Here is a 10,094-nt window from a genome sequence, read left to right on the forward strand (position 1 = left end):
GGGACAAGGCTCTATTAACCATTAATGGGGCCCGTCTAATGTTTAGCCCAGGCAGTCACAAGGTGAAGCTGCGGAGGGAGGGGCCGAGGGAGGGACGGAAGGAAGGGAAGGGCCTGGACTGCCCGCAGGAGGCGAGGACCAAAGGAACCAGGCGGAGGATGCCCAGGCCAGCACCCAGCAGTTGCCTCACTGTCACCAGCTGTGCACAAGGGGCAAATAAGGGCCTTGATGTGTTTACTTAAAAGCATATTGTGGGTTGGAGACCCACACGGGGCAAAAGATTCCTGCATTGCAGGGAGTTGGACTAGATTACCCTTGTGTTGCCTTCCATATGAGATCTAAATTGCTTAATAGTAAACAAAAATCCTAATCAATATACAAAAATAACATAAAAATAAAAAAGTGCACTGTATAGTAAAAACAATAAAGCAGCATTATAAAAAATAGGCTGCATCAGACTGAAGGCCCTCCTTGTCCAACATCCTGTTCTCAAACTGACCAACCAAATGCTGCAATGTGAAGTCCACAAGCAGAACAGGAGTGCACCAGCCCTCTCCCACCTGATATCCCCAGAAGCAGGTAGTTCAGAGGCATACCGCCTCTAGTATTGGATACAATACAGTACAGTGGTGCCTCGCAAGACGAAATTAATTCGTTCTGCGAGTGCTGTCGTATAGCGAAAATTTCGTCTTGCGAAGCACCAACGGGGGAAGAGCGGTTTGACGGGGGGGGAATCGCGAAATTTTTTCGTCTGGCGAGTCAGCCTTTCGCTAACGAATGCCTTTCGTCTAGTGAGTTTTTCGTCTAGCGAGGCATTCATCTAGCGAGGTACCACTGTACAGTGGTACCTCAGGTTACATACGCTTCAGGTTACATACTCCGCTTACCCAGAAATAACGCTTCAGGTTAAGAACTTTGCTTCAGGATAAGAACAGAAATTGTGCTCTGGCAGCGCAGCGGCAGCGGGAGGCCCCATTAGCTAAAGTGGTGCTTCAGGTTAAGAACAGTTTCAGGTTAAGAACGGACCTCCAGAACGAAATAAGTTCTTAACCTGAGGTACCACTGTACCTCCTTTATAACTAGTAGTAACCACTGAAAGCCTTATCCTCCGTGAATTTGTCTAGCCCCTTATGAAGTCATATAAGGCAGAAGGCAGGCATATTATGGGAGCAAAATTGGTTTCACTGTGCACTGCGTGAAGAAGCCCTTCCTTTTGCTTCAGGGGATGTCCTTGGGGTTAGGGTCTCTATCCAGGAAATATAAGCCTTTCACCAAAGTAATCACCAACTCAGGGAGGGGTGCAGGTACTGCACAGTCCAAATACATCAAAGTCAAGTTCAGGAAATCATTCTAAAACCAAATGTGATCCCTGAACAGGTCAAGAAACAGGCCAAGGTCAATATCGCAATGAGTTCAGCAAAGGGGTGTGGAATATGCTCCCAGAACAAGGAGCAAGAGACCTGTGTTTCTAGCAAGTAGAGGGCTCAGAGGTAAGACCTGACATGCTCTGGCCTTCTAGACCACACCCTAACCCCAGCTACTGGTAATAAAGGCATTCCAGGGATTGCTTACTCATGAGTAGACCACTTACTCAGGGACTCTGGGTCCATAGGTAAAATGCTCCTTGGTCTTGACCTGGTGTTTTGGGTGCCAGTATTCTCAAGGACAAAGAGTGGCTCCACCTTCTCCTCTGACAGCTCCAAGGGTTCTTCAGTCTCCTCCCAGAAGTCCCATCAAGAGGATCCTCAGCACAGGCTCAAGTTTCGTGGGGTATCTGGTTCATCCTCTAGAGTCTACACACTTGGTTTCTGGCAGCAGGCCAGGGGCTAGGCTTGAAAGTCCTGAATTTTGAACATTCAGCTTCCTTTGATAGATTGTGTTCTGAAATTCTGAAGAGATGCAGACAAATTTCTCTCTGTCCACTCTCTGAGTGCATTCCTGACAGCCTTAAGGGAGTTTCATGCATTATGGCTAGCAGTCCTGTTGGAACACTTGAATGCAGAGAGGACCTACCTTCAAATCCCGTCCCACACTTGGAAGGGCATGCTTGGCTCCCTGGTTTCTCAAAGCCTGGGAGCAATGAAGCGGCTGGGGCATAGGGCGTCTTGAATTTTTCAACTTTCAAATTCCCAAATTGAAGGATGCTAAAAGGTTGTAAAACGTGACTTGGGAATTCAAAAGATATTTTGGTTAAATTAATACCATTTAGTTTTGTTTGGTAAATAACTACATAAAAATATTGACCTTTGAACATTTTTGTGGAATTTCCAATACAATTAAACTTGCCTTATTAAAAGGTTTTGTGGGGGGAAGTGTGTAAAATGGCATGAAAACGGAAACTTCAAAACTTGACAAGCTTTTTGACATCTTCAACTGCAAGTGTAAAAAAATTCTCCTCTGAATTTTGGCTGCCGTGCAGATGCTGGCTGCAAAAAGGAAGCTCACATTAACTGTACATGTTCTAAGGAGATGAAGATCCCTGTGAAGGAACTTGCTTTCACTAAAGGTCAGAGAGAGAAGACTGGTTCTATTGGACCACATCAGATTGGCTTGCCAGATCTACCTGAGCATAACAGACAAGTCCAAAAGCAGAAGTGTCAAGAAGACAAAAAAAAAGGCTTGCTGCATATAAGCAGAGAAGTAAACAGGATGGTTCAAAACCATCAAATGAAATAATTTTTTTCTGCTGGTGAAAATGAAGAACAAATTGCTGATGCCCAAGATGGAAATGATGGAAGTTTTGAATTGAAATTAGGAAAACCAAGTATTTCTTCCATTTCTAATAAAAATACAGATTATAAAGACATAATGTTGCTATGCAGAGCATCATATATGGTATTGGCCTGTGTGCCACAGATGCCATCACCACAGCCACCTTTATAGATTCTGGCTTGATCATTAAAGAAGAAAAGAGACTTGTAGTTGGATCACAATAAAGTCAAGAGGGCCAAAGAAAAAGTTATGAAATCCCTGGATCAGGAATTTGATTATCTTTGTCAGAAAGGTGAAATTGACTGCATCATCTTTGATGGTCGCGAAGATACAACTAAAGTTATACCGAAAACAGACAATTCAGATCAGAAGTTCCTCATGAAACTTGTTTAAATTTCTTATTAATTGATGTCATTACTTTCTAATGTTGTATTATGATTACAAGGTAATGTTGCATGCCTAGATAGGTTTTATGCAAAGAAACTAAAATTTAAATTAGTATTATCTGACTTCTTCAGAAGGCGAACTTGAAATTATTTGGTTTTTCTAGAGCAGTTTATGTGCTTTTTAATCAAACATAGATTTGCCAAGCTAAATGTTGCTCAGTCACAAAAATAATAGCAGATGTGAATTCCTCACACCCAAAAGCATGTTTTAAAGACCCCTCACTAAAGAAAGTTGCAAAAAAATAAATTTCACCTCCTAAAAAAACACAACCTACTGGGGCGCAGGTAGAAAGATCAATGGTGTAAGGAATGTCATGCCGAAACTGCTTGAGAAGGAGCCACAGCCCATGGCAATGATGGCAGCAAAAGAAGCTCTCATTGTACCAGTAATGGATTGTGCAGGCTGGCAGTAGTGCTTTTCTGAATGGAAATTGCATGCTGGTCCCTGGTAGGGGACAGAGGAGCCTTCAAAATCTGTTACAACCAGTTTGCAAACCACTTTGCAGATAAAAATCAATCATATCTGCTCCAGATTGGACTCCACATTATTCACAGATGCTGCTATTAAGGATGGTCCCATGATTTCCGCTTGTCAGGTTCATAAGACCACGGTTCAGTTTGCTTGGCCTGAGGATGTGGGCAGAATACTTGAAGAGGTGAGTCCTGCCACTTGCTTGCATGGCCTTTCCCTGTTGCCAGAGTTTATTGAGTTAGCTCTTGGGATGACTGAGCTACTCAATGGAGAGAGAAGCAGTCTTTGGGCCAGTATTTTTGACCTCTTTGTTAGCTTACCTCAAATGTATAGCTATTGGGTGAAGTTCTTAATCTTAAGCAAACAACAGCAGCCCAGCTGAGGCATTTCTGGTTGAGACCCATCCCCTGGGTCCTTTTCAATCTGGTTTCCAGCCTGGATTTGAGGTGTAAACTGTTTTGGCCATCTTGACTGATGACCTCTGCTAGTTCCAGCTTAAAGTGCGGTCAAACCCTTAGTGGCCAAGGCATCAAAAGGGCCATTGCCCCCCTCCTCCAGACTTGCCAGCTTTCTCTGAGCAGCAAAAGAGCAGAGAAAGCTTTGTGTGACCGCACTCCCCTCTGTGTCCTTTCTGGGCTTCCAACAATGCAGTGTAATGATGGCATGGGGGCAGTGGGGCTACAGCAGATGCCCAATGTGTTTTTTGCTTCAGCTGAGGCTGCTGAAGAAGAGGAGGAGGAGGAGAGGACAGAGGGTAAAGAAAGAGCTGTTAGCAGAGGGACCGGCTGGGAAACTCAACAAACCTGCTGTCCCTGGAACCAGGTGTGGAGAGGGCAGCTGAATGGGACACAACTGGGGGCAGCCTGAGGAAGTACCATCCACCTTGGCTTTGTCCAAGAGATTAGGCTGGTGCCTACTGTTTCCAGGATCTCTTCTCGTTGTGGGTGAGATGAGAGTTTGTTTGGACTCTAGGTGAGAACCCAGAAGCTGAGAGGCAGGGTGTATCAGAAGGGAAATGAACTGATACTGATTTTTCTATATTAGTAACTTTGTATTAATGTAACACTTTTATATGTAACTGTGTATTTTTGTAATATTTTGTTTTAGTTATCTGTTGTTGCTTCTGTTTTCTGTACACCGCCTAAGAGATATTTTTGAAATATATTAAGCTGTATAGAGATTAAATAATAATCATCAACAACAACAATAATAATCAATTTCCACTCTTCCTTCCCTATATTGGAGATCTCTCTGGCAGCATCTGGTTGCTTTGCTAGATTCATTTTCATGTGTGTATAAATACATATATATGTGTTGTTTTAAGTTGCTTTGAATTAAACAGAATGGTGGAGGAAACTCCATAAATATAGGGGCTGAGAGAGCAAGCACCACACCAGCAACTTCCAGAGGGTTGGCCTTTTCATTTCCTCTGCAAAACAGAAAAGAATCTGATGCCCGCCACCTACTTACTTCAAAGCAGGCAGATTTATTCTTATCTGAGGGAGAGCTGAAAGGAGTGTGAATGTAAACAAACACTAGGGAGGGGCCTCAGCATCTTTCCTTAAGTTGCCAGTGGTGGTGCTGAGTCCCAGGCAACAGGTGCTGAGTGCCCTCTCCCCAAATTGCACACAAATCATCCAAGTGCCAGTTAGGAATGAGAAGCTCTTTGTTCTCAAGGTCTGTCAATCATTGACTGCCCAGTCAGGCATCAGAAGAGGGGTTAGTTTTATGGCAAAAACAGCCCTGGGGCTCAGGAAGGCTCATTCTGTACCTGGAGTCCTAGGGAAGGGTGACCAGCTGCCCCCTCCTCATATTGTTCTTAGCCAGCACCCATCTAAATTAAGGCTAATGGCTTTGTCAGGAGGAGTCTAATGTCTGACTGTTCCACACACACTGTGGATGCTGTGTGTGTGTGTGTGTGTGTGTGTGTGTGTGTGTTGCTCAGAGTGTGTGGATCCTTCATGGAGTCCTTGGTGCCAGAGTGTGGGAGGGCCATTGTTACAGGCTATTGATTGCCCCTTCAAGGGCAGAGGGAGACAGATGGCTCTTCTACTGGAACTGGCTCCGAGCAAAGCTAATGGAATGTGACCATGATGGGCTCATAAGTAGGCTGTTTCCTCAGTTCTGTCTGCCTGTGGTGCCCCTTCCTGCCCATGTCTAGTAGGCGAAACTGGATGCTGCCTTTACTGAGTGAGCAAGTGTGCAAGGACCCATGTTCCTGCTCCCACCACACCCAGTGGGGACCTCCCCTCTCTCTTCTTTGGCTGCTGCTGTTTAATTTTCAACCAGGGCTGCAATCCACAATGGGACTCTGTCGCACTGTTGCTCTCTGGCCTGGATTGGCTCAGTACAAGTTTGTGCAGTGACCCTGGTGACCTTGCATGAGCAGAGGCAAGAAACACAGATTCATTAGCATTGTTACAAGAAATTAAGCTTGCACGATGGCCAGTGTCCACTCTAGGCTGGAAATGAGTCTGCCTACTGTCTTCCTGCCCCTCAACTACTAAGCATGCACCCAATTCCCCTTTGCCTAAACTTGGTGCTTGCTGGCTCCTGGGGTGAGCACATGAAGAGCATCTCTTTAGCCTCCAACTGGATGAGCGTATTTCTTCACCCCCACCCATGCACACACTACTTATTTTAACATCAGTCTTGGCCAGGACACTAGCTCATATGGTTGGGTTACTGAAAATCTTGTCATGTCTTCTTGTTGTACATGGACCACCTTGGCATATACAGCCCAGTTTGTGTGTGTGCACACACAGGCATAGTCAACCTTGGCCACAAGTATTACATTCAAGAGAAGGCGAGAGGCGGGGGGATGCCAGGTTTTGGAATATCAGAGGGAACCACTGAAATTTGAGATGCCACCACTGTTGGAAGCCAACAGGAAGAACTGACTTCAGCTTTTGCAACAGCACCTGGAACTGAGCCTGAAACCCCACCCACCCACCCTTAGGCTTACAAGGTCCTGAGCAAAGAAAAGAAAAGTGCACAACAGACCCTTGCCATTCAAAGCAAACAGCTTTGAGTATTATTTCAACCAAGCAGTATGTCAAATTTTATGGAAGTGAATTGCAAATTAAACCAATATAATGATTGTTGTTGTTGTTCAGTCGTTCAGTCGTGTCCGACTCTTCATGACCCCATGGACCAGAGCACACCAGGCACGCCTATCTTTCACTGCCTCCCACAGTTTGGCCAAACTCATGCTAGTAGCTTCGAGAACACTGTCCAACCATCTCATCCTCTGTCGTCCCCTTCTCCTTGTGCCCTCCATCTTTCCCAATATCAGGGTCTTTTCCAGGGAGTCTTCTCTTCTCATGATGTGGCCATATATATAATGATGGTGTTCTACAAATCTATGGTGTGACTGCACATGGACAGTTCTGGTCCCCTCACCTCAGAATGGATATTGTAGAATTGAAAGGGTTCAGAAAAGGGTGACCAAAATGGTCAAGGGGCTGGAGCAACTCCCCTAGGAAGAAATGTTAAAACATTTGAAGCCTTTTAGTTTACAGAGAAGGTGACTAAGTTCAGTAAAAAAAAGGGGGGGACATGATAGAGATGTGTATAACACTATGCATGGAAGCTTTTCCTCCCTCTTGCATAATAATAGGACTTGTGGACATCCAATGATGCTTGCTGGAAGATTCAGAGCAAACGAAAGAAAGTACTTCTTCATGCAGCTCACTCCCATTAGAGTCAGTGATTCCCTTTAATAGGGGATCAGATAAATTCATGGAAAATAAGACTATCGATGCCTACTAGTCATGGCAGCTGTGCTCTGCCTCCAATGACTGAGTCAGTAATGCTTCTGAATTTGAGTTGCTGGTAACCGGGGGGGGGGGGCAGTTCTGTTGCACTCAGGTCCTGCTTTTGCGCTTCCCATAGGAGGCATTTGGTTGGCCAGTGTGAGATCACAATGCTGGACTAGATGGGCCTCATTTGGCCCGTTCCAGTTGCAGTCAGACTCCTCTGATGCTCTTATATCACTCTGGTATGAACTTGGCCTGAGTGCCTTCAGTGGAGCAACTGATGGCTCTGTCAGGTTGCTTTTCTGCTCTCTGCTTCGAACCACAGCGTCCATCCCAGGCTCAAGCTAACCATGCTGTGCTTCTCCAGCACTACACAGGAGCTGGTGGCAGGTTCATGACAGCAGCACCAGTGCCAGTCAGCCACAGGAGCACCCCAGTCCATTTAAGATGAAGAATCCAAAGCCGCTTCCGCTGTTGTTCCCTGTGTGTTTCATGTACAGTCCATGGTGCAGTACTTTTCCCTTGAGGTGGCTCAGCCTAGCAAAAGTGCAACGCTGCAACCGAGCAGCAGCAGGTGGCACCAACGTGCATGGAAATGTTCAGCAAGGGAAGCTTTTAAGATTCTATCTCAGAAATGTCCTGCTGGCTCAGATAAGAGTGGGGCCTCTTCTTAGTCCAGCATTCCACTTACTGGATTCTTCTGGGAAGCTCGCAAAAAGGGCCCCAGTGTTCCCCCCATTAAGCAACTGTTGATGCTTCCCAAAAGGGCTTAGAATGTCCCCACCCCACCCCAATTTTGACAGTAGGCAGCTTTACAGGCTTTTTGCTCCAAGAGCAAAAATGAATAAATAAGAGCAGCTCTGAGGCTGGATCCAGCCAAGGCTCATCTTGTCCAGCATCCTGTTCTCACAGTGGCCAACCAGGTGCCTTCTTTGGGATGCCCACAAGCAGGATGTCCCCACCCATGCTCCCCAGCAACTGGTGTTCGGATGCATCCCTATTCATTCTTGGTTTGTTCTCATGGTTTGAGAGAAGCCAGCCACAAGCATTTGTTCATATGTAACATTAGGCCAGTGGTCCACCTTGCTTCCTATTAGCATGGCAAAAGGAAGGAAGGGGGCAAGTGAAACTGCAACAGTGTCTCCTGCTACTGAGGTATTTAAATATTTTGTTGTTGCTGCTGTTGGCCTTTATGTTTTTCAAAATGTGCTTGTATTCCTTTTTGGTATCCCCTATTGTCTGCTTGCAATCCTTTTACTGAAGTTGGTGCTCATTTTTGTTCTTCAATTTCGACAAGATCTGCATTTTCTGAAGAAAGCTTTCTTGCCTCTAATAGCTTCCTTAATGCTGCTCATTAACAGTGTTGCTATCCTCTTGGCCAGGGGTAGGCAACCTAAGGCCCATGGGCCAGATGCGACCCAATCACCTTCTCAATCCCGCCCATGGACAGTCCGGGAATCAGCGTGTTTTTACATGAGTAGAATCAGGGGTGTCGCAGGGGGGGCGGGGGAGGGGCGGGCAGTGCCCCTGCTGGGGGTGACACATCGGGGGCGGCCCCAGCCACTGGGCTTTTTTTAATTTACTTTTTTAAAAATTCTTTTTAGGCTATTTTCGGCACTGCCGGGGTGGAGCCGCAGGGGCCGCCAGTGAGTTGGGGTGTCACCCCCCTCGCTAGCCACCCCTGCAGCTCTGCCCCGGCAGCGCCGAAAATAGCCCCCACCCTCCAGCGGCTTTTCTCTCCCTGCCCCACTTGCGCTCCCCCGAGGGGGCCCGGGCGGCGACTTTGGGAGTCTCTGCAGCCCGCAGAGGCTCCCAAAGCCCCCGCCCGGCATCCCCCGGGGGCGGGGTGTCGCAGCGTGTTCATGCGCCATGACGCACGCGCCGCGATGCCCCCACCCCCAGGGGTGCCTCTTGGCTTCCCGCCCCGGGCAGCCAAGGGGCTGGGAACGCCCCTAAGTAGAATGTGTCCTTTTATTTAAAATGCATCTCTGGGTTATTTGTGGGGCATAGGAATTCATTCATTCCCCCCCCCCAAAAAAAATATAGTCCGGCCCACCACATGGTCTGGGGGACTGTGGACCGGCCCACGGCTGAAAAAGGTTGCTGACCCCTGCTCTTGACCCCTTCCTGATCTGCAATAAGCATTCTAGCTAAGCATCTATTATTTGATCCTCTTGATGTTTCCTTTCATCTTCCTTTTTACCATTCCCCTCATTTTTGAAAAGTTACTTCCTTTAGGAAGTCCAATTTGACTGCTGAGCTTTTTGGTAATTGTCCCCTTCCCTCTGCTCCTGGAAGAGATACATCAGGCTTCCCCAACCTTCGGCCCTCCAGATGTTTTGGACTACACATCCCATCATCCCTGACCACTGGTCCTGTTAGCTGTAGGCCAAAACATCTGGAGGGCCACAGGTTGGGGATGCTTGAGATACATCCCAAACCAAGCAGGGATTTTTTTTCAGAGATCAAGCGTGGCAAAGGGAGAGGGGCTCCTGCATGCAACAACTGAGGTTTTTTCACCACTCCTCCAGCCTGCCCTATATGCTAGTTCTCCTGGTAGGCAGTTCGTTGCTGCCTGGATCCAGCCAACCCCATCATACATTTAATAGAATTGTAGAATTGAAAGGGGTCACAATGATTATCTAGTCCAACCCCCTGCAGTGCAGGACTCTTATGCTTAACATTTTGAGTTTGAATTAATTATCT

Source organism: Lacerta agilis, chromosome 15, assembly GCF_009819535.1.
Source record: "Lacerta agilis isolate rLacAgi1 chromosome 15, rLacAgi1.pri, whole genome shotgun sequence".
NCBI classification, from domain to species: Eukaryota; Metazoa; Chordata; class Lepidosauria; order Squamata; family Lacertidae; genus Lacerta; species Lacerta agilis.